Source organism: Corythoichthys intestinalis, chromosome 19 (assembly GCF_030265065.1).
Source record: "Corythoichthys intestinalis isolate RoL2023-P3 chromosome 19, ASM3026506v1, whole genome shotgun sequence".
NCBI lineage: Eukaryota > Metazoa > Chordata > Actinopteri > Syngnathiformes > Syngnathidae > Corythoichthys > Corythoichthys intestinalis.
Window position 1 is genome coordinate 33,260,713 of NC_080413.1, and position 26,584 is coordinate 33,287,296.

Consider the following 26,584-nt stretch of genomic DNA (forward strand, 5'->3'; position numbering starts at 1 on the left):
TATATCGTTCAAATCACTTGGTTGTTTTACCTCATGGTGAGGCATGCAGACACTATTCTAAAGAGTACCAGGTGAACTCCCACATGAGGAACTGAAATGGTTTCTTCATGGATACCAACAAGCTGTATTCCTGAAAAGCAGAAAGGATGCAACACTGGTCTCTATGCAACACTGCTTCTCCTGGACCCCATCTATCATGTGAGTGCCCCCCATATCTTTTAATATAACCTGTTACGGGGGAAAAACAGCCACTCAGATCATTTTAAATTGCTTCTGCTCATACACAGCTGGCTGACTTATTGGTCCATGCATCACAAACAAGATAAACCATACAGTATGTGGCTTCTTATGCTCGGTAACTGTGGAGATTTTGGTGGTTACGTCTGTAAACACAGGTTTATTTTATTGTGCCCTCTAGCCTATTTTCAGTAAACAGATGTGAAACATTGTTAATCACTTCTGAGGGATTTGGCATTTTTAACTGTTTAGGTCAGAGGTCAGGAACCCGCAGCTCTTTGAACCCTCTGATGTGGCTCAGTTTTAAAAATAAAACAAGGTTATTCAATTAAAACATATTGTTGCGCTTATGAGATTTAACAAAGGAATTTAGATTCTCTTGAGTAAGCAGAACAAGTCAGGCTCATTTTCTTTGTATATTTGTCTACAGAACATTCACACAAGTCATGAATTCACCAACTATGTAAAGTCAGGTCTTTCGAGTGGCACCATGACTTTACATAGTTGGTGAAGTACAGAACATTCACACAGGTCATGCCTGCGTAAATGTTCTGTGAAGATGTATAAAACTTAGTGGTGGATAAAGTCAAGCCCGTCGACGGGGGCAATGTTGTCCCGGGCCTCAGGACCATAAGGGCCCCTGAATGACCCTTAACTTATTTTACTTTACATTCACATATTTGTTTTTTATTTAATTAATTTTCAGAATAAATATTGTGTTCGGCGGCACGGTGGCTGAGTGGTTAGCACGTCTGCCTCACAGTTCTGAGATCAAGGGTTCAATTTTTCCTCGCTCAGAATAGAGGCAGCACAGGTGTGCAGAAATTGAGCAAGAGCAGGAGCGGTGTTTTCTGTGCTCAAAATCCATTATTGCTCGCTCAGATTAGAGGCTGCAATTTAACTCCTTATTGCCAGTGACTGTAGCTGGAGGAGAGCGACCCTTCAGTAAAATGAAAATAATTTTTAAAACTACCTACGCTCCATCATATCACAGGGCAGGATTAACAACCTAGCCATGCTCTCCATTAAGTGTGAGCTTGCTCAAAACTGGAGTTCACTGATGTTATAGATGACTTTGCCGTTAAAAAAAATCTAGGCGAATCACTGTTTGAGGGCTTGATAACCTCAGGGATGTGGAGGGGGCAGGCACAAGATGTTTAGTTATACTGTTTTGTTGCTTAGCAGGCAGGCATAGCACTCTCAGTTGTAATGTAGCCTACATGGGAAAATAGATGGAAATTGTTTATTTTGTGTCACATCACATTAAGGTCTGTTAAATTTTAACTGTCCATCTCAAATAATTTGAAAATTTACACTGTCATTGCTTGCAAAGCGTTAAAAGTACGCAGGGGTGGAGTGTGTGTGTGTGTGTGTGGGGGGGGGGGGGGGGGGGGTGCTATAATGGTCTCTTGTCCCCGGGCCCCTACATGTCTGTTGACAGCCCTGGATAAAGTACTCACTTTTTTTTACTTAAGTAAAAGTACAGATATAGGTGCAAAAGATGACTCAAGTAAAAGTACAAGTATCTAAGAAAAAATGTTACTCAAGTAAAAGTACAAAAGTACTTGCTTTAAAATTGACTTTACAAGTAAAAATAAAATTATTTTCTCCTGATGCAAAAATGTAATGTACATATAAACTGTATATGTATATATTAGGGGTGGAAACCTCCTTGCATCTCACAATACGATGCGATTTGTGATACAAAACTATACGATAACAATGACCTCACGATATGGCGATACAACGATTATCGATACATTGGACAGGAAATCATTCTAGGATATTATACAAAACATCTTATAAGCAAACAAGCAAAAAAAGTTATTTTTATCCTGCTGCTGTAAGTTTATCACTATTATATGTTCAATATAGTTGAACTGGGAGGGTTCTATCACATGCCAAACAGATTGGACGTCTATGGCGGTCAATGGCAAGCACAGACTTTAATTTGGGGGCATTACAGGTCATTTGCTGTTGATTTTCAGTCACTCTCTGTTGATTTTGGGGCATTTATGGGTCACTTCCTGTTGATTTTCGGGGATTTATGGGTCACTAACTGTTGATTTTGGGTAACAATAAGTCACATGGGAATCTCTCTAAATGAATAGACAGTGACTGAAACTCAACAGGAAGTGACCTGTTTATGCCCTATAATGAACAAAAAATGAGAAAATGAATATTTTGCCACACCCCTAATATATATATATATATAGTGGTATGAATAGTATCCGAACCTTTTGAAATTTCTTACATTTCTGCATGAAATCACCATCAAATGTGATCTGATCTTTGTCAAAATCACACAGATGTAAAAACACTGTCTGCTTTAACTAAAACCACCTGTTTATTTATAGGTTTTTATATTTTAATGAAGACAGCATGCAAACAACGAGAGAAGAAGGAAAAATAATTAAGTGCGTCCTCTGTCTCAAGAGACTTAAAGAGCAATTGAAGCCAATTTTTACCAAACACTTTAAGTCAGGTGTGTGCCCAATCACCGATGAGTGGTTTAAAGCTGCCCTGCCCACTATAAAACGCACAACTGGTAAGAATTGAAGATGAGAAGCATTGTCTGATGTGCGTCATGGCTCGGTCAAAAGAGCAGTCTGAAGACCTGCGATCAAGGATTGTTGATTTGTATATAACTGGGAAAGGATACAAAACCATCTCTAAAAGTCAGAATGTTCATCAATCGACAGTCAGAGAAGTTGTCTACAAATGGAGAGAGTTTGGCACTGTTGCTTCTCTCCTTAGGAGTTGCCGTCCACCAAATATGACGCCAAGAGTTCAGCACAGAATACTCAGAGAGGTAAAAAAGATCCCTAGAGTGTCTGCTAAAGACTTACAGAAATCACTGGCACATTACAATATCTCTGTGCACACATCAACTATATGTAAAACTATGACCAACTGAGCCACTGCTGTCTAAAAAAAACATTGTTGTTTGTTTAATGTTCGCAAAAAGGCACTTGGACACTCCACAGACGTTTTGACAAAATATTTTGTGGACTGATAAAACCAAAATTGAATTGGGAGTAACACACGACGGCATGTGTGCAAGAAAAATGGAACAGCTCACAAACATCAACACCTCATCCCCACTGTGAAACATGGTGGAGGGAGCATCATGATTTGGGGCTGTTTTGCTGCCTCAGGGCCTGGACAACTTGCAATCATTAATGGAAGAATGAATTCAAAAGTTTATCAGGATGTTTTGCAGGAAAACCTGAGGCCATCTGTCAGACAGTTGAAGCTATAAAGAGGATGGATGTTGCAACGAGACAATCATCCAAAACACAGAAGTAAATCAACTTTAGGATGATTTCAGAAGAACAAAATACACGTGGCCAAGTCAAAGTCCAGACTTGAACCCCACTGAGATTCTGTGGCATGACCTAAAGACAGCGATTCATGCCAGACATTCCAGGAATCTGACTGCACTACAGCAGTTTTGTAGAGAAGAATCGGCCAAGATTAGTTCTGATTGATGTGCCAGACTGATCTGCAGCTACAGGAAGCGTCTGGTTGAAGTTATTGCTGCCAAAAGGGGTGCCACAAAATATTAAATGTGATGATTCACTTATTTTTTCCTCCTTTTGTCATTGTTTGCATGCTATCCTCATTAAAATATGAAAACCTATAAATGGGTTGGTTTAGTTAAAGCAGAAATTGTTTTTATCTGTGTGATTTTGACAAAGATCAAATCACATTTGATGGTGATTTTATGCAGAAATGTGTGAAATTCTTAAAGGTTCACATACTTTTTCATACCACTCTATATTTTTTTAACCCTTTACTAACCGTCAACGGGATGGTGTGCTTGTCGATGCATTTACGTCATCGATGACGTCAGCTACGTCGATGAGTCGGGATAGCTCAAATGTTCTGACTTTTTCGTTTCTCCAGTGCATTTAAATCTACCTTTGGCACACCCATTGGGGAAATAGTATAATTTATAAGGTCCACTCTGCTGTTTCTGCCACAGATGATTTTTAAGGATACATAATCTCTAGCAATATTTTACTGAATCCTGGTGACGTTTAGCAATTTTGGAATGTTAAAAATAAATCCAAATCAAGAACACACACAAAAAAACATGAACACACATACTGGATAATTTTGGGGTTCAATGAATAATGAATGGTAGTCATATTTATAGATGAAAAGCCACTTTCAAAATGAGCTGTAATGTTAAGTTCCTACTTGTAAATGTCTTAAAAGCTCTCGTGAATACGGAGAAGTGAGCAACTGGTGACTCAATAATATTGTGCTCAGTACATCATACAGAGAGTGAGTGAAAATCTTTGACAAGCAACTGAGTGGGTGGAGTATTGATGGATGCAGTGGAGCGCACATTCAAATTAAAAAAAAAAAAAAGAAAAGAAAAAAAAATAGCTCATGGTGACCATTCCCGTGTAGTTGCTTTACATGTAGTCAATAGCATGTAAAAGAGGTTGTGCGTAGCAGTGGTCCATTTAGAAATACACATGCAAGGCTTCATGGGAAATCATTAGAGAGATGTTTGTTTGCCGTACTGAAATGTTTGGAATGATCACCACCTGCCTGCTGACTAAGTCCATTTCATACTGTTGTGTTCTCCCTTAAGTGGTCCTCTCTGATCGAGTTAATGAGCAAATTGGTGACCCAGTGTCGCATTCTTGCTGGTGTCAAGCTTGAATGTGTGCTCACAATACAAGGACAGCTTTTACGCTCTCGTCCACATTATTAATACACAAAGCTGTGCACCGTGTCTGCATTATTCTTGTTTCCACCGCAGCGTACAGAGTATCCACGTATTTTCATGACAAGAATTATTTGGTTTTCCATTCCACAATCAGTTCACAATTCTCCGTATTGATTTCCGCATATTGTGTACTTTTACAATTTACTGCATTGTCAATTATGTTTTCAGTAAAGGGTAATGAGGGGAGCTTGTTAGTCTAATAGAAAGGTTTTTTTGTTTCATCAGCCTCCACCATGCTTTGCAGAAGGCAGAAGACTTTGGAATTCACAGTCCTCTTATGCTGGTTTTCTGCGGGGACTTATAGTTCCAACGGCACTTAGAAATATTGGGTAAAATGAAGAGGGATAGTCAAAATGAGGGTCTTCCCAGAATTGGATTTTGATTACAAAAAAAATAATATAGCCTCCACTTTTCTGATTTTCTGTGCTGTATTCATCAATAATAGGTAATTAACTACCAATTGATTAGATCAGCTAACAGATATAACCAAGCTTGGGCGGCGCCATCTTTGACATTTTCTTCTATCGAATTCTAGTTTAGACAGAACAACATGAATTGTGGTTGAAGTAAGTAGACACAGTTAAAACTGCTAAATCAAACCAGAGGAACCCACGGAATCTCCCTAAATGGATTCAGCACGATGTAGATGAGGCTCTGAGACTTTCTGTGCTGTGCGTTCGTTCTTATCACCTCGTTGATCGTTCGTGGCCAAAATTCTAACAACCTGTGCGCCTGTGTTAATATGAGGTGTAGATTGATACGCCAGCCACTTGAGGACAAAAATGGGCAAAATTACAAATATTTTGCCTGATACAGTCCACCAATCATCACTGTGGAGTATCCTACAAGGCCTTGGCCCACCCCCGAAAATTACCACCCTCGTCTGGCTGCTTTACAGCAATGCACAGAGTTGTGTCCGCGTCAACGGCCGTGAATTTGAGTGGTTTCCCATCTCCAGTAGTATCTGCCAAGGCTGCGTAGCTGCTCCAGACCTGTTTAATTGTGTGATCGGCCAACTGATGTGCAGGGTCCGTTAGCGAGTACCTGGAGTGTCCCTTGGCAACTACCAACTGACCGACCTGGAGTACGCGGATGACCCCATCTTGCTGAGCACCTCCTACAAACAGCTGAAGGACGCTCTGAGTGTATACAATGAAGAGGCAGAAAAGGTTAGTCTCTACATGAGAGGGACTAAGACCAAATTCATGCATGTCGGTGAGGGACCTGATCCATCCCCCATCCTGTTTAGTGATGACATCGTAGAGCCTGTGAAGAGCTTTGTTTATCTGGGGTCCACCATGGCCGATAACAGGGATCTTAAATCAGAGGTTCACCACCGGAGAGCCCTGGCATTCTCTGCCCTGCAGTCTCTCTGTAAACCACTGTGGCGGCACCAGTCCATCTCACAAAAGACAAAGCTCCGAATTTGCAACACCGCCGTACTCTCTATTCTACTCTATGGCTCTGAAACATGGCCCTTAAACAAGACACTGGCCGCAAGAATAGACTGCTTTGACAGCAGGGCTGTCAGAACCATCAGGAACATAAGGTGGCCCAAGCAAATTGCCAACGAAACCCGGCGAGCCCGGACAAATCAGCCCAGAGCCTCCTGCCTGGCCGCACAGAGCCGCATCCTCTGGCTTGGCCATGTTCTGCGTCTTCCTCCTGACCACCTGACAAGAGCCATCCTGAAGTTTGACCCAAAGGCTGCAGGCTGGAGAAACCCCGCACTCGATGGCTTGACACCATCGTGGATGACCTCTAACAACAAGGAGTTACCTTGAAGGATGCAAATCTGCTGGCACAAGACCGCCAGTACTGGGGGGGCCTAGCTCACCTAGTCAGTTCTACGCAATGGGACAGGAAACCAGCCCCAATGCAAGAGCCGTGATGATGATGATGATGAAATGAGGCAAAATTGCAAATATTACAGGTGCAGAACGCAGAAGGTGCTGACACGGATTTTGTCGTTATAAGGAAATACTCCAAGGTATCTGGTCATCATCTGGTTAGATTATAGTTATGGTATTATGAGCTCATCATATATGTACAGTACATATGAACATAAATAGTATGTCATTCTTTTTTATTGCAGATACTGATGGCAATAAAACTTTTGGACAACATGATTCAATTTCTTGTTTTATTTAAAATGAATGGAGCATGTGCAAAACAGGTCAATCACAATTTTAAAAATTATTAGAAAAATATTAACAAAGGTGCAGCATAGCTCGAGCCTTCCATCATCAAAGTAGAATGCACGTAGTCTCGATATATGTCCATCAACAAGTGTTGTTGTGAGGCACATCAAGTTCTCTTCCCTTGCCTAGCAGCATTTTCTTGCTTTTAGTCACATATTATGCAGAATGGACTTGGTTTTAGGCTCCTATTCTGGCTCAAAAAAGCTGTCCAAAGATGTCGGTACCCGCAGCACCAGCCAACAGCAGCTAACATTACTGTTTTGACTAACGCTGGGCTTCTACAGGTGTGCAAACACCCCAGTAATGGTGGACAACCACTAGGGGGTGGCGCAAATCTCTTCTCAGATTAGTCATGAGGCATAGGCTAAACTGCGTCCTTTAAAAACAATTTTTATTATTCCTCTGCGGCCCAGTAGCAAATATCCTACGGACTGTTACTGGTCCCGGCCCGATGGTTTGGGATCCCTGCAGAGTTGCTGAGCCTATTACATGACCGTATTTTGCCAAAAAACAGATGACACAAAAATCATCTAATTTAGTCCAGAACACTATGACCTGTCCAAAGAGCATGAGTGTTCTCTAGTGGAGAAAAACATTGTTACCTCTAATTGGTATAATGGATTCCTGTGCTTATTGTTGCGACATCTCATTGGTGAAACAGGTAGCTCTACTGTCCGCATCTCTGGCAAAAATAAAGTCAATATATAGAATAAAGAGGAAAAATGTAACAACTCTAGTGTTGCCCAAAGTAGCAGAGTGAGAATAGTGTTTCTTCAAAAATATACTCAAGTAAAAATGTTGTGTGGTAAAACTAAGAAGTACATTTTCATCAAAAAGTTACTTAAGCAAATGTAACGGAATAAATGTAGCTCGTTACTACCAACCTCTGCTCGTCAGTCACACGGTGCATTCAGGAACAGCATGCAAAACACAACGGCCAAATTACAACCCGATTAATTACATCAAGGGCGTAGGTTTGGTGTCAACATTGGTAGGGACGATATAACAGCATAACACTATTTGCTGGTGGCGGGAAATTAATAAGACCAAACAGATCGGGTGAACGGGGGTCAGGGCTACATTTCTCACGAACATGAACCTAATTAAGTGTTCAGCTAAATAATCAACGCAAAATAAATCTGTATTGACTTATACTGTACTTTCATATGTATTGGTTCAGGTGATACACCATTCGATTCAAAACTTGGTTTTCAAAAACTACTAAAGAAACATTTTGAAAACTTCCAGAAACAGAATAGATGTCTGGATTTTATTAGCATATTAAAACTGCAATATTTGAACATAAATGATATTAACATACACAATAAATACAAACTTGTTAATAATCTCTTATCTATCCAGAAATGCAAAAAAAATAAACATTTGCCACTCAACATTGTTGGTCTAAGTAAAGAAATTATAAATGAAAATACTTCTTAGTCAGGGAATAACAAAAATAAATATAAATGGAGCTTTCCTTCAGGTAAAACACTACTGCTTTTGTCCAAAAGCACAGTGAAACAACAAAAAGGTTAGCAAATTCACACTGTTTAATGTTATGTTAACTTTGATGCAGGTTGGACTATCAGTAGCAAAATTAGTGGTGTGTTCCCCACCTCCACTTTTTTACATGTCTTACAGTGGCTGCAGCTGGCTGAAAAAAAAAATTCTAATATCCCTCCTCTTTGAAGGGGGCAGAGGAGGCGGCATGTTGTTGACATGTTGTATTTCTGCTGGGGCTGTGAGTGCGTGTGTGTGTGTGTGTGGGGGGGGGGGGGGGGGGGGTCAAGTCATCAGCCATTAAAACGTGCGTTTGAAGAAAAAAATGGACTGTCACATTCAAGTGAAAAGGGTAACATCTGTAAAGTCTGGACATAATAAAAGTAATTCACATAATAATGGTAGGGTCAATTCTTTTCTTACAACATATGGGAAATTACCTATAGAACGGAAGACATTATACTGTATAATGCAAATAAGGTTGCTTAAAAGTTTGTGGGGACAATTTGACCATCCTGAAAAGTTGCTAATGTTATGTCCCACCCGTCCCTATGCAAACCCACGAGCTTGCATTAGATTATTTATTTTCATTATTTCGATTCGTAGTTATAATTTATTTGTTTTGCTCTGTGTATCTGTAATTTGTAATTGTACCAGGAGCATATATTAAGGATTTAGCGTAGGTTATAATGTATTCTTATGGGAAAATCCCACTCGACATACGACCATTTCGACTTACAAACCAGGTCCTGGAACGAATTATATTCGTATGTAGAGGTATCACTGTTTATGTATTTGTAATGTATTGTAATAGAATTGATTTGAAGATTGTAGTGGGTAACAGAGTTGCAAATCTGTACTAATGTTATTTTTTTTTCTCAGATTAGACATTTCAGTTTCTGCTGACCTTGAGTTTACTTAAGTGATTAAGTAAAAAAAATAAATAAATAAATAAAAAATAAGTAATTGTATTATTTTAATCATATGCATAACATGGCCTGCACGAGATAAGGTGAGACATTTACGCAACACTATACTATATCATGAAAATATGAAAAATAGAAGCGAGGACTAAATTTGTTCTTCCCATTCTTTTAGAAAACTGTCTGATGATGTCAAATCCAGCGTATCATCTGATTCACTCCTTTCTTCTTCCTCTACCATGCTAAAAGGATTATGGTAACAGGGATGCATACATTTTCAGGGGCACATGATCCAGAAATAAAAATGCATATTTGAAATATTATGTTTATGAAAACAAATGTTCCCAAAGTTACAAGAAACAGTAATGAAACAATATCTCATAAACGACATTGAAATTTTTAATGAACTGTTTTATTTGAGATTTTTAATTTCATCCTTAGAGCTCTGAAACAAGGGGAAAAGGATATTTTCGGAAGTGAATTAACTCAGAAACTTCAACTTTAGGTAAATTTGGATTTGGGTTAGTGAATGGTTGTTGTGCCATTTAAATGAATGGCAATTAGGGCCATTAAAAATAAATGGGAAATGTTGGCTATTAGTAATGAATGCGTATGTTTTTGGCTAATTTTGGGTGAACCGTACATTTTTAGCGAAAACTAAATACTGTAAAACTTTTGTTCCTCTTAGCCTCCTGAATTTTTTATATGTGTAAATGATGTGATTTCGACAAAAATTGTACAGTGGTCATTAAAAAAATGTTAAAAGTCATGAAATTGTTTTTGTCAGAATTCAGGCCTTGAAAAGCATAAAACCAAATGTTCGAGACATAATTTTTATTGTAAACTTGATGGTTAAAAACGCTTTTTTTTTTTACATAATTTATTACAGTTGTCTGATAAATATCGGGTAGCCGATAAATACCGGCCGATAAAAGCATTTAAAATGATATCGGATAATATCGACATCGGTAATTCATTATCGGTTTTGGGCCAATGTGCATGTTGCCTTCAAAGTGAATGTAGAAGCCTTTTGGCTTTGTACTTGGGCTGGTCACAGCAGTTATGCTTATTGACCATTAGATGTCTCCAAACCAAGATTCTTGGATTTATTATGGGAGCAGACCACTTGCATTCATGGTGAAAAAAATTAAATGAACAATAAATGATTGAAAAATAATGAATTATAAAAATCTAAACTAACTAAATTACATACCTCATTCACTGTACTGAAGCTACATTGTTATTTTGAGCCAGAAGCACTGTGTGAATCATATGTGATATGGCAGTGCCGTATTGGCACTTTGCACCTGCACTTGATCCAAAGAACTGATGTTTGCATTATTTTGATGTTAACGATAAATATAGTGGTGCAATATAGGCACTTTTTCCATAACTTCAGTTGAAGTCGTTCTCTTATTTTTCACTAATTATATTGGAATACTTTCAAGTTGTTACATTTATCATTATTAAAGTATCCAGTGGGGCATCACAAAACAATTAATCACAATGTGTTAAGTCCACGACTGCTTGTCTGTATCGGATTTTTGGAGTTGGACAATACCGGGATATCTGTTAAAAAGTCATTATCGGACAACTGTACTTACAGTTTGTGTGTGTGAAACTATGTGTAGTCCTGCATGAGCACTATATTAGTTAAGTGGCATTAAAAAAGCATTAATTGAGATTTGCTGATACCTGGCGAACTATTATTTTTAGGATGTCAAACAAAAGAGAACCCGAGTCGCATGAGAATTGTCGGTGGGTCAAACGGTTTTGGTTGGACAGCGCATCGTAGAAACGCCATTAAGGGATACTATAGATGGTAGCTTCTGCATTACGTCTGCTTGGAAAGCACATAAGACGAACAAAACCTCTTATTCTAACAAAAGACTCCATCTACTTTTTACTATGCTTTGAAAAGTCCCCAAAAGGAAGGATTGGTTCTTGCCTTTATTATAAAGCATTACTAAATGGAGGAAGTTCATCAAAGACTTGATGTTGAATCTTTGTGAACACTATAACCTCTTGTTGTTCTGGGTGAATAGACACACTTCAATATTTTGTTGTAGAGGTACATGTTAAAATTGCATTGACTTAAGGAAAATCATTATATTAAATGCAACAGCATCAGTTTTTCATGTGTCATTGTACAACGTATTTATATTGTGCGGGTTCCAGTTTGAATAACTACTTGCATTCCGAATATAAATCTTTCTGCAGGAAAAAACATGAAATAGTATGTCACATCACAAGATATTTTCCTACCAACATAACGGTTATGGTGTGTCATTTAAAAGATGCTTGCCTTGCAACTCTTCACAGCTCCATGCATAACGTTGGACAAGCCTATTAGAAAAATAGCAACATATGATAACAGTGGTTCTGACAAGTTTGCCCATTCGCTATTTCCACCCCAAAATCTGTGTAGCTCAAGAAGGCATTTATTTTCTTGAAATCTTTCTAACCTTTCTCAATGTTTATTGTGCCGAGGGCCTTTTGACACCTGTGACAGCTTTTTCATAGCTTATGTTTCCGTTTGTTGATTTCACATTGAATTTTTGCCCAGTGTTTGACTGTCTCCATGGGCTATCAAGCCACAAGACTTTTTTTTCTGCTCTTGCACTTTTTCAGTTATGGCAGATTATGGACCGGTTATGGTCAGGTTTATAAATATTGGGACATTGACACAACGCTTACCGTTTTGGCTCGAAACACCATCGCATTGAATTAGAGCGAGCATTACATCCAAATCAGGTGAATAGGGCAGGACACATTAATTTGACTTTTGGTGTTGTAATAACGATGTTAGAGTATAACGGTGTTATTTTGTTCTATAGTGAGTAATCTAATTAATTAATCGGCCGGTGTTCTGACAAATTTTTCAACCCATCAAAAATTGCAACTTTGCGGTTCTGCGCATGCGCATAACATTAAAAATGGCCGCGAATGCAGCAATTCCAAAGTAAACACTTCAAACTTTCTTCAAAGAAAGGAATATTTACTTAAGTTTGATCATGGAAAGACATGTAGAAAAGTTCTCAGACACATCCTAACATGTTAGCTGCACACAACAACTGCACCCCGCTCTTACTGTTCACGACTTCGCTGTATCTTTAAACATTAATTTACGCCATTTTCGTGTTGCACATGTATGTTTATGATGTAACTAGTTCATTCAGCACCTTTGGATAACATTGAAAGTCCAACTGAATGTAAGAGAGGGCTTTTTCACCACCACAAAAGCATTAGGAGCAAAATTTTATAAGAGAGCAAATTTTGACAGAACACCGGCTTGCTAGACATTAACGAGCTCTGATGAGCTGATGGTGCATTCACCCATTGATTTTGGTCACTTCGAACGTATGTCACAATAACAAGCCTCAATTCATTGCTCATTGGTGGTCCTCCCGTTGTGGATTGTATGGAGATGAGCGTTACAGACCACGCCTCGCGCGTTAACTCTCCGCTCATCCAGCAGTGGGACTGGCCCCTCCAAACTAAATGCAGAGTGGACAGGAGTATTTAAAAAATGCGTGGAAGAAAATGAAACTGCCGTCGATTTTCGTCAAGTCCGACTTTTATGACTTTTTCGCCTGTCAAATTGTCGCCACTTCCAAGAGAGCGAGACTCTTGATCGGCTGTCCTGAGAGGCTTAACCTGTCTCGGCCACTGTTATGCACGTCTGTCTGGTTGTGGTTTCCACTTTCAGAAAATATACGCAATGCTACACCATGTTTATATGTTATTTTCCAACTGATGAGTGCGCAATTGAGCAACAATTACAACATCCCAAATAACGATGTTAGGCTTTCGTTGTTTTCCTCTCAATATTTATTTAAATCACAACTCGGCATGACCTCACTCTCGCTCCCATGTGAGTCGTTCAAATGTGTTCACTAAAAAAAAAAAAAAACAGCGCTTACAAAACATACATACACACACGCAAACTGTATGGCTCTCGTGGAATCCCATTTTAAAATATGTTGGGTGTTTTCGGTCTCTTGGTCAAAAAGGTTACCGACCCCTTCCCTAAACTTTTCATGAATGACGTGTCCATAAACCTTATGTGATTTTTTTTTTCTTAATCAAAACAACTAGAGCAATGATACGAGTGGGAAGAGTTTCAGAGCCTCACCTGCATGTTGAAAAATATATCTGTATATATTTGGGGTGTGACGATACACAAAATCACAGTTTAGTACGTACCTCGGTAAGGGGATCACGGTTCGGTGCTTGTTCAGTGCAACAGGAAAAACAAAAAGGCTTTTTTCTTACAGCATTTGAAAGTTGAAGTTTGTATACTATTACACTCTTATATAGGTGATTTTTTTTTTTTTTTCAAAATGTAAAACTTGTGACTCATGTTTTATTTTTTTGGAATAAAAAGTTTAATCAATTCAATTTAATCAGTTAATATACAGGGGTATGAAAAAGTATCTGAACCTTTTGGAATATCTCACATTTCTGCATAAAATCACCATCTAATGTGATCTGATCTTTGTCAAATTCACGCAGCTGTAAAAAGTGTCTGCTTTAACTAAAACCACCCAAATATTTATAGGTTTTCATATTTTATTGAGGATAGCATGCAAACAATGACAGAAGGGGGGAAAAAGTGAGTGAACCCTCTACCCAAGGAGACTTAAAGAGCAATTGAAACCATTTTTTACCAAACAATTTAAGTCAGGTGTGTGCCCAATCACAGATGAGTGGTTTAAAGCTCCCCTGCCCACTGTAAAACACACACCTGGTAAGAATTATCTTGATGAGAAGCATTGTCTGATGTGCATTATGACTCGGTCAAAAGAGCTGTTTGGGATTGTTAATTTGTATAAAGCTGGGAAAGGATACAAAACCATCTCTAAAAGTCAGGATGTTCATCAATCAACATTCAAAGGAGTTGTCTACAAATAGAGAGAGTGTAACACTATTCCTTCTCTCTCAAGGAGTAGCCGTCCACCAAAGATGATTCCAAGAGTTCAGCGCAGAATACTCAAAGAGGTAAAAACGACCCGACAGTGTCTGCTAAAGACTTAGAGAACTCACTGGCACGGTCCAATATCTCTGTGCACACAAAAACTATATGTAAAACTATGGCCAAGAATGGTGTTCATCGGACGATTCCACAGAGGAAGTTACTGCTGTCTAAAAAAAACAATGTTGCCCGTTTAATGTACGCAAAAAGGCACTTGGACACCCCACAGAAGTTTTGGCAGAATATTTTGTGGACTGATGAAACAAAAGTTGTATTGTTTGGGAGTAACACACAATGTCAATTGTGGAAAAAAAAAATGGAACAGCTCACCAACATCAACACCTCATCCCCACCGTGAAGCATGGTGGAGGGAGCATCATGATTTGGGGCTGTTTCCTGCCTCAGAGCCTGGACAACTTGCAATCATTAATGGAAGAATGAATTCAAAAGTTTATCAGGATCTTTTGTGGGAAAACCTGAGGCCTTCTTTCAGACAGTTGAAGCTAAAAAGAGGACGGATGCTGCAACAAGACAATGATACAAAACACAGAGTTAAATCAGCCTCAGAATGGTTTCAGAAGAACAAAATACATATTCTGGAGTGGCCAAGTCAAAGCCCAGACTTGAACCCCATTGAGATGCTGTGGCATGACCTAAAGACAGCGATTCATGCCAGACATCCCAGGAATCTGACTGAACTACAGCAGTTTTGTAGAGAACAATGGGACAAGATTAGTCCTGATTGATGTGCCAGACTGATCTGCAGCTACAGGAAGCGTCTGGTTGGAGTTATTGCTGCCAAAGGGGGACCACAAAATATTAAATGTGATGGTTCACTTACTTATTTCCCCCCCGTTTGTCATTAATTGCATACTATCCTCATTAAAATATGAAAACCTATCAATGCTTGGTTGGTTTTAGTTAAGCAGACACTGTTTTTCATCCGTGTGATTTTGACAAAGATACGATCACATTTGACGGTGATTGTATGCAGAAATGTGAGAAATTCCAAAAGGTTCAGATACTCTTTTATATAACTGTAAACATATTTGATGTGAAAGAATGGATCATGTAATAATGTGTAGAAAATGAAGCTTACATTTAGGTAACTGAGTTCCTCACTCAATTGCTTTTTGGGGTAAGTAATTTATAACTGTAACTAATTACTTTTTTAAAGTAACACTAAGAACACAGGCAAAAAGCAATGGTACAATTGTTTTCTCAGGTATTCTACAGTATGGTATAAGCGTCTATGAATGCTTGTACAGGGTGACCTAAAAAAAAAAAAATAAAGATTTTTTTTCAAAACGACCTCCTTTAAACGGTGTCCTCCTGTATGCATTCTTGAAATCTGCTGTGGACCACAGTTGGAAAAAAAAGGGAATTTTTGAAGTGCGGATGTCAGCAATTGGTATCGCTTCAAGACGGTGACCTTGAGCAAGTAAATACTCTGCAATTTTAGTAACCATAGTGAATTCAGAATGAAATTCACAGTATTCCAGCTGAGATGTAGATTTTAGGGGGGAAGTATTGACATCATAAACATAAATCAAGTAATAAAAGTAACTAAAACATCTGTTTAGTGCTCACCCATGCAATTGGTCTTACTTTCATAATTCATTAATCAATCATCTTAGGTTAATTCCGGCTTTTTCGATGTTTCAATAGCGAGGGGCGCTGGTCAAATGGGTGTGTATGTTCAGTATGTTTTTAAGTTTTGGGGAAACAAGATTTCTTGCCGGTCTTTAATTAGCTAATTAAAGATCATCCCCAGGGGAGCTCATGGCGAATCAGCGTGTTAGGGTCATTTTTTCCATCCAATTTGATTGATTACCACACCCAGGCAACTGAAACGTAGCAGTGACTGAAATAGCAACAGCGTCGCACTAAACCCATGGATGCTCGCTGATGAGTGCATAACCAAATACCGATTTATCGTTTCAAAAGTGCTGTTGTTAACCTCCCGCGGTGCTGATTTTCAACATAAGAGCCATTGCTTGCAAATTTCTGTTACTTACTCGCCACATACTCTACACACACAGTGTTGCCAATTCCTCAGTAAGGAAAGTAGCTATAGACCCTACCCACGTGACGACACAACTCCGCTCTCCTGAATGGTACCGCCCACTTGTCCGTCAAAACATAGTGTTAACCTGTTACGGCTACGTACATTTCTCCAATTTACGGCGTGTTTTTCTGCTCCTTAACATTAATAATCAAAATGGTGAAGGCGTGTGTGGCTGTTGGTTGCACTAACAGAGAAGATGGAAGGAGAGACTTGAAGTTTTATCGTATTCCAAGGGATCCAAAGAGAGCGAAATGGACGGCTGCAATTCGACGTGAAAACTGGGCACCAAAAAATCACCACAGACTATGTAGTAGTCATTTTATATCCGGTAAGATGCATTTAAGATATACTTAGAGGGTTTTGGGCTGACAAATAACCACAATTAAGATCATTGCGAGGCTAATCGCCGACAACATACGACGTAGTACGACATAGTTTCAAATTCAAGATGTTTGTGACTTCCCTTTCTTCCACCATCGTTATTTTTTGAATAATATTTAGCTGGTACCAAGTGAAAGAAACTGGCCTCGTCTACGGGGCTGACAAATAACCACAATTAACATCATTGCGAGGCTAATCGCCGACAACATACGACGTAGTACGACATAGTTTCAAATTCAAGATGTTTGTGACTTCCCTTTCTTCCACCATCGTTATTTTTTGAATAATATTTAGCTGGTACCAAGTGAAAGAAACTGGCCTCGTCTACGGGGCTGACAAATAACCACAATTAAGATCATTGCTAGGCTAATCGCCGACAACATACACGTATGTATGTAGTGAGAGTGCTATCGCTAAACCATATAAACATTAAAAGGCTTAACTCCATTGACAAACGACATGAAATACATTAGACTTGACAGTGGATGTTAGCAATAACAAAAGATTTTGAATTGAAAATTTCGTAACTCACCTTTCCAAGCACAAGATAGATTCCTGCCGAATTTTCGTGGACGAGGACCTGTTTCACCCAACCAGCAACGAAGTATTTATAAGCCTCCAAGCTCTTGAAGTTTTTCATATTTTCGTGAGAATAGGCTGATTTAGTGTGGACAAGATAATTGTAAATATCTGCGTAGCAGATGTCAGGCAGACAGGGCGAAGACAGTGGGTCGAAAAACATCGATTTGGGCATCAAATATGGATCTGGCGACTGTATAGAACGAAGCTTTTCCTCATAACGCCTTTTATGCAACAGATCCCGTGAGTTTGCGGCATCAGAAAGCACCGGGTCTTCCATGAAATGCATTTTAAATTCCGCCATCAATTGAAAACAATGCTAATACAGAGTCAAAATGACGGACAAGTGGGCGGAACCATACAGCGAGCACGTGGTTTTGTGACGTAGGTGGCCGATCATGCATCAGGTCATCGCACAATTTGCGTAACTGATCAACTGTATGTAATTGTAAAGGACGTTGTTGGAGAGAGGAATAACATAGTCGGACAAGCAAAAAGTTAGTAACAAAATACAAAACTAGAAAAAGTCGCTAGATTTGTCGCTAGTCACTTCTGACAGAAAATGTAGCCAAGAGGCTTTGAAAAGTCACCAGATTTAGCGAGAAAGTCACCATGTTGGGAACAATGTCAACAACTGTAGGATATCTTGAGGAAAATGTAGGTCGAAAAGTAACAAATTCACAAGCAACGCTTTATTTTTATTTAACAGTTTATACGTAATTCCCTTACCGGTTGTATTTGCGTGTGTGACAGTAGTCATTGTCCTCATATCTACTCCTATTAGTCTGGGTCTGTTGTTGTTTTTTTACATTCATGTTGTAGCCATTGAAATCCGCTACCATCATCCCGGTTCCCAAGAAGACACTAGTATCTGGCCCAAACGACTACCACCTTGTTGCCCTCACCCCAATAATTCTGATGTGCTTCGAGAGGCTGGTTCTCCGGCACATCAAGGACCGTCTCCCCCCCACACTTGACCCTCACCAGTTCGCATACCGGGCGAACAGATCCACAGAGGACGCTATCACCATGCCAGGGTGCTCTTTGTGGATTATAGTTCTGCATTCAACACCATCATCCCGGACATTCTCATTACAAAGCTGGACATCCACCCCTTCACATGCTCCTGGATCAAGGACTTCTTGTCCAACAGACCCCAGATTTTGAGTCTTGTTCCCCACCATTCATCCACCCGCACACTGAGCACCGGCTCACCACAGGGCGGCGTGCTGAGCCTCCTCTTGTACTGCCTTTACACCTACGCGACTGCAGTCCAATCCACAGGAACAACACCATCGTCAAGTTTGCTGATGACACCACAGTGGTTGGACTAATCTCACAGGAAGATGAGGCCCCTACAGAGAGGAAGTCCACAAACTCTCAGCCTGGTGCTCAGAACCTGGCCCTGAACACCCCCAAAACCAAAGAGGTCATCATTGCCCCTGTACATCAACGGCGAGTGTGTGGAGAGGGTCCACACCTTGAGGTTCCTGGGAGTCAAGATCTCAGATGACCTGTCAAGGACAGCAAACATAGCAGCTATCATAAAGAAAGCTCAGCAGCGTCTGCACTTCCTGCGAGTCCTCAGGAAGACCAAGCTGGATAGGAAGCTTCTGCGGGCCCTTTACCGCTCATCCAAGGAGAGCCTGCTAACATACGGCATTTCCATGAGGTATGGAAGCTGTACTGCTACAGACAGGGAGAGGCTTCAGACAGTCAAGACTGCTCATTGGCTGTCCCTGTTGGACATCTATTCGTCTTGATGCCTCAGCAGAGCTCTAAACATCCTCAAGGACAGTTCACATCCTGGTTCCCGGCTGTTTGAACTGCTCCCCTCTGGGAGACGCTATAGGTATTTAAAAGACTGAGGAACACTTTCTTTGCTGAAGCCATCTCCACCCTGAACAGCCATATGTAACAACACATCACCCAATGTCCAATATTCATTTACATGCAATATACCGTATTGGCCCAAATATAAGATGGCCCTGATTATAAGACGACCCCCTCTTTTTCAAGACTCAAGTTTGAAATTAAGACTTTTTGAACAACAAATTAATTTTTATACAGAAAATAATTACAGTAAATCCAAAACAAATAATTATAACAATATATTTGAGATAAAAAGCATGTTATTTTGCCTCATTCAAATCTTACTATCCGAACATTGAAATATGTAAGCTAAAGTGCAATCACATTCGTAAATGAATGGCTTCTGGTTTTTGAAATGTAAATAAACCAATCTATTGTGATAAAACAACAAAATTGCAATAACTGAATTACCCATCAAAGTGAAGTCTAACTGTAACTGTAGTATTGAAACAAATCTAAATAAGGAAAAACATTGCAATAAAACAATGCAAACTGGTTAAACTTGAGAGTAACTGAGATCTGTCATGACAGAACATCGCTTCAATGATATCTGGTGCCATCTAGCATCGTGAATGGGTATAACATCTTGACTGCGAATATAAGTGCTATATTCGGGCCAATACGGTACTATGTGCAATACTTACTAAGTGCAATATCCAATGCCTCACTGTGAACTTCTGCTACTTAACTTCACACATATTCTATGTGCAATACCTATTTACGTGCAATATTAATGTGCTATATTCAATGCCTCACTGTCAACTTCTGCTACTTAACCTCTGTTCTTATCCTCTGTTCACACATATTTTATGTGCAATACTTATTTACATGCAATATTAATGTTCAATATTCAATGCCTTCACCGTCAACTGCTGCTACTTGACTTCAATTATTTGCGCTGCCTGAACATAGGACTACCTCATACATATTTTATATTTATTTAGATTTTATACTTTGATCCTTGCAAGCCACTTTCGAGATTTTTACTTGTCCTGCACTGTAAAGGGAGAACTGTATACTGACAATAAAGGGCTATTATATTGGCATTGGTGTTTTCATGTCTACTTCTGTTGTAATAGTCTGCTTCCGATGTTGTCCTTTTGTGGTCGTGTTGTGGCAGTTGAAATTAGTGTCTTTTTTCTTTTGTAAAGCATTCAGAATACATAATGTATGCAATTTGCCTGACATATTGGATAGTATAGCTGCAAGTGTACCGCCCCAGATGTTTTCATGACACCGTACTAAATTACGCACCAAAACGTGATTTGTGTGTACCGTTACACCCTTAATGAATACAGAAATTACGTAATACATACAGTGCATCAATTTAAAAGAAAATTCATAAATATCGTACATACTGCAAACACAGATCCTACTTTTAACACTACAGATAAAAAAAATTAATTTAAAAAAAAAAAAAAAACATCATTTACCACAGGGGGTTTATCTTGTTCATCTAAAAATAAATATAAACATATTTTTGGCTAATTTTATGTTATTTAGTTTTATTTCAGAAAATGTGGTGAAAAGTCAGGTGGCATATTTTCCACTAATTTTAGGAAAATATGTGTATACAACAGAACTATAGGCGCAGTTTTCAAGTATTGTCTTGTCATGAGACTCAGAGCTCATTACAGGCAAAGTTGTATTACAGAAAAAGATCAACAATCACTAATAAAGCAACCCTTTCTTTCTAAATGAAGGGAGGCCCAGAAAGAAAAACATGAAAATTGACCAAAGCAAAGAGGCATATGTCCTTCTGCTCTGCTTCCATCACCTTAATGCTTTTACCCAGACTCAAAACCTCACCAGACGACAACTACGCTTGTTTTGTGCTTCCATTAGTGTTAACGAAGACCCTGAAATTGTTATTTTACCTTTGAAACAGGAATCAATCAGAGCATTCATACAAGGACCAAGAGTGTGTTGCCTTTACTGTGCTATTTCTGAGTACATCAAGGGAAGCGGAAACTTAAAAATACTCAAGAACAAAGTCGGTTCGGCCACTTCTGTAAAAGGAAGCCTAATGTGTTGTGTTTGCATTTGGGATTTTTCAAGAGAAGGGTCTGTACATGTTATAAATAAAAGCCAACCATGATTGAAATTAACATCAGCAGCCGTGATGAATGGTGAGAACAGGTGGAGTGTGTGCAAGATGACATGAATGGGAGAATGGGGAGAAGAGAAGAAAAAGCTCATTGCTGTGACTCACTCTACCTCGTCCATTAGTCGCCTGCATGAAACTGAAAGGCACAAAGGAGTCTGCTAATGCACAGATAACCTAGAGGTGTCTCTCTATCTCTTTCTTTGTCAACTTTCTTGCTCTCTAGTTTGCATCCATGTTGCACTATTACCACTCATAAACTACCTTTCTTCCTTTCACCGTCTTCTTTCTATGAATTAATGATCAGGATTTCTCAGCACTACTAACATATTGCTTAGGTTTCCGGCCATTTCTAGGAGATGTGGTTACTTTTTAGGGAGGGAATTGATTAAAATTCCCATTTTGCCCATTACATTCCATGCATCATAAACGCTAGTCGATTAATTCCTTATAACCCGAGGAGATTCATTAGTTTTTTGGGGGGGGTTTATCACCGTACATTCTGTGGCCATTTGATCAGAATGCGTTGATCTAGATCATATGCCAGTGAAGTTTGTTTTCTTGTGTGAAAGAAGAGGAAAGAAGACCAAATAATCATAATTTTAAAAAACAAAATTTATCGATCGCATATTTTTGCACTCGGGTCCGAGTCGCCTGATTTTGCGAATCTGCCGATTCAGAGTCTTGATTCGATACCGGGATAAAAGTTTTTGTTGTTGTGGTTTTTATTTGAAAAAACGTTCTAAACATGTTACAGTACTGTATTTTTTAGAGTACTTCCTCTTCCGTTTTTCCAGGAGTGATGCAGAGTATAATGCATTCATATTTTTGTATCTTTTGGCAACTTAAAAAATTTTGAAATAATTAGTGCGCTGGCCAAAAGTATTGGCACCCCTGCAATTCTGTCAGATAATGCTCACGTTCTCCCAGAAAATGATTGCAATTACAGTATAAATGCTTTGGTAGTAATATCTTCATTTATTTTGCTTGGAATGAAAAAAAGAATGAAAAAAATATTAAATCATTTTACACAGAACTCCAAAAATTGGCCAGACAAAAATATTAGCACCCTCAGCCTAATAATTGGTAGCACAACCTTTAGACAAAATAACTGCGAACAGCCGCTCCCGGTATCCATCAATGAGTTTCTTACAATGCTCTGCTGGAATTTTAGACCATTCTTCTTTGGCCAACTCCTCCAGGTCTCTGAGATTTGAAGGGTGCCTTCAGATCTGTCCACATGGGATTCAGGTCTGGACTCATTGCTGGCCACTTTAGATGTCTCCAGTGCTTTTTCTCAAACCCTTTTCTAGTGCTTTTTGAAGTGTGTTTTGGGTCATTGTCCTGCTGAAAGACCCCTGACCTCTGAGCGAGACCTAGCTTTCTCACACTGGGCCCTACATTATGCTGCAAAATTTGTTGGCAGTCTTCAGACTTCATAATGCCACGTACACGGTCAAGCAGTCCAGTGCTAGAGGCAGCAAAGCAACCCCAAAACATCAGGGAACCTTTGCCATGTTTGACTGTGGGTACCGTGTTCTTTTCTTTGAAGGCCTTGGTATTTTTCCCGTCAACTCTATGTTCATGCCTTTTCTCAAAAACCTCTACTTGTTTCATCTGACCAGAAAACATTTTTCCAAAACGTTTTTGGCTTTCTAAGATAAGTTTTGGCAAACTCCAGCCTGGCTTATGTGTCTGGGACAGAAGTGGGGTCTTCCTGGGTATCCTACCATAGAGTCCCTTTTCATTCAGACGCTGACGAATAGTATGGGTTGAAACTGCAGGAAAGCTTGAACTTGTTTGGATGTTAGTCAAGGCTCTTTATTCACCATCTGCACAATCTGTCTTTAAAATCTCTTGTTAATTTTTCTTTTCCGTCCACATCTATGGAGGCTGGCCAAAGTGCCATGGGCTTTACACTTATTGATGACACTGCGCATGGTAGACACAGGAACATTGAGGTCTTTGGAGATGGACTTGTAGCCTTGAGACTGCCCATGCTTCCTCACAATTTTGCTACTCAAGTCTTCAGACAGTTCTTTGGTCTTCTTTCTTTTCTTCATGCTCAATGTGGTACACACAAGGACACAGGGCAGAGGTTGAGTCGACTTTAATCCATTTTAACTGGCTGCAAGTGTGATTTTGTTATTGCCACAGGTAAGTAGGAGGTGCTGTTAATTACACAAATTAGAGAAAAATCACATAATTTATCAAAGGGTGCCAATACTTTTGTCCGGCCCATTTTTGGAGCTTTGTGTGAAATTATAATGATTTAATTTTTTTTCCTTTCTCTTTGTGTTTTTTCATTGCAAGCGAAATCAATGAAGATATAACTACCAAAGCATTTGTAATTGCAATCATTTTCTGGGAGAAATTGATACATATAACACATACATATAATTCATATGAGTGAGTCCACTCATATTCACTCACGCTTTGACACTCACGCTGCTGGGAACAGACTCAAGAAAACGAAGATTGACTAAACAATGATTAACACATATATGCCATTGATTGTAGAGCTACAGGGCCTTCACTCGCCAGATCAGAGCTACAAACCTGTCAATCATCATTAACTTTAAGTAGCAAACTCCAGCGCCCTGCTTACCAAGCAAAGCAGCAGGAGGGAGAGTGAGAGGCTGTAGGAGCATGAAGCAGAAAAACATAAATATATACTAGGGCTGTCAAAATTATCGCGTTAACGGACGGTAATTAATTTTTTAAATTAATCATGTTAAAATATTTGACGCAATTAACACACATTACCCGCTCAAACAGATTAAAATGAAAGCACAGTGTGATGGCCACTTGTTACTTGTGTTTTTTGTCTCCCTCTGCTGGTGCTTTGGTGCGACTGATTTTATAGATTTAAGCACAATGAGCATTGTGTAATTATTGACATCAACAATGGCGTGCTACTAGTTTATTTTTTGATTGAAAAATTTATAAATTTTATTAAAATGAAAACATTAAGAGGGGTTTTAATATAAAATTTCTATAACTTGTACTAACATTTATCTTTTAAGAACTACAAGTCTTTCTATCCATGGATCGCTTTGATAGAATGGTAATGTTAATGCCATCTTGTTGATTTATTGTTATAATAAACAAACACAGAACTTATCTACAGTATGTTGAATGTATACAGTATATCCGTCTTGTGTCTTATCTTTCCATTCTAACACTAGTTTACAGAAAAATATGGCATATTTTATAGATGGTTTCAACTGCGATTAATTACGATTAATTTTTAAGCTGTAATTAACTCGATTAAAAATTTTAATTGTTTGACGGACCTAATACATCCTTTTAGTTTAAAAAAAAAAAAAACCCGATCCTATTCACCCGATTCTGATCCCCTGAAAAATGGCGTTATCGGCCCGATTTAGATCGGGCCATCCCTAATCATAATACTCAATAACCTCCCACAATAATCCAGTTGAGGCCAGTTGTCCGAGTGCTTTCCTTGTCTATCCTAAATGTTGTCTACTTGGAATTGATGTAGGTTTGTATTAATGTTGGTGATGACAGACTCCGAAAATGTCACACTTGGACGAAATGAAGCGGACTCAGGTGCAGAATTCAGTCTTTTATTAACACAAATAATCCAGGGGCAGGAACAAACTGAGAGCGCTCCAGAAGGAGGAATGATCCAAACGAGAAACAAGAGACACAGGCAAAATGCACTGGAGTACATCACTACAACAAAGGGCTAGACATGAGGCACAAAATAACGACAAACTGTGGCAGAACACTATGAACAAACTTTCAACTTATGTAATATGAATATCTTTGGCTATGGATACTGGCTGTGGTGGCAATGAAGGGTGAAGACACTTTAGCAAGAGATTGAAGTGATCCTCTAACTTAAATACATGTAGGCTCTAGTAAACCACAATTGTTCTCTTGTACTAAAATATGTTGTTAGAAACACACAAAATGTTAAATCAATGGCAATATTTTATAATATTTAGTCCATATTTTGAACGTTAGTTGGCGCCATGGTTTGCGGGCTTGCAGTGATGACGTCATTGGTATCTTTCGTGTTACAATTGCTTATTGCTGCCTAAACTCGCGAAGTAAAATGCCACGATGTGCTGCTTTTGGATGCAATTTCCTGTCAAATGGAAACAAGGGGAGTGAAGTGAGTGGTCAAGGTGGAATTATTATTTTTAGTGAATAAATGTGCATAAGTGGAAGCTTCTCCTCCTTTTTGGTCCCTGTATGCACGTATCCTACCCACCACGCCTTAAAACTAGCGCCCCAACATTTTTCCTGGATCCTCAGTCAAGTAAGGGATCCGTCTATTTTCTGGATCCGACGGTCCCACCACGTCTGCAATATTGGTTTCGGATCTGTCCATTTTTTTGATTCGTCGGTCCCACAGCGGCTTTTCGGATCAGTCTATTTTGCGGAATCGACGGCCTAATATTCTATGTAGACCTAATACTTTCAGTATTTTTTTTAACAGTGAAATTTATATTGAAGCACTGCATATCAATACTGGGGCACATGCCCCAGTGAAATATGTCTGACGACGCCCATGGTCCAGCGCCACGGACAATGCTGCTACTTTTCTCTACTAAGTTAGCCCGTTATTGTTTGCTGAGAAAACCTTGGTGCAAAATAGTGCCTCTTAAAGTTACAATAAAGTGTGTCATTGCCCTTTTTTGTTATTTTTCCCTCATCACATTTTGATTACTCATGGACTGTAAGAAGGTTTGTGGCAAGGGTTGTTTCAGGTCCCAACACCTTTTGATCTCAAGTCAAATGTTTAATACTGTTAAGCGTCTCAAAGTTGACTTTTTGCAATTATTTAAACTCCTATTGGGAAAGGTTTTTTTCTTTCCATCCAGCTTACAAGCAAAGTCTTCACATTTCATTACAAGAGTCTTTTAATCACAAAGTGGGAATGCCATGTTTATTGCTTGATGGCAGTTTGTGCCTGGAAAACGTCAGCATTGTAGATTACAAAAAACTGACTTGGAATTGGACTG

General features: G+C 39.1%; 1 protein-coding gene across 1 annotated transcript in view; it reads right to left on the reverse strand.

Moving 5' to 3' along the window:
• pnocb (prepronociceptin b) overlaps window positions 1–26,584 on the reverse strand; it is an 83,798-nt gene that overhangs the window by 27,931 nt on the left and 29,283 nt on the right. The gene's annotated exons all lie outside the window — the stretch shown is intronic.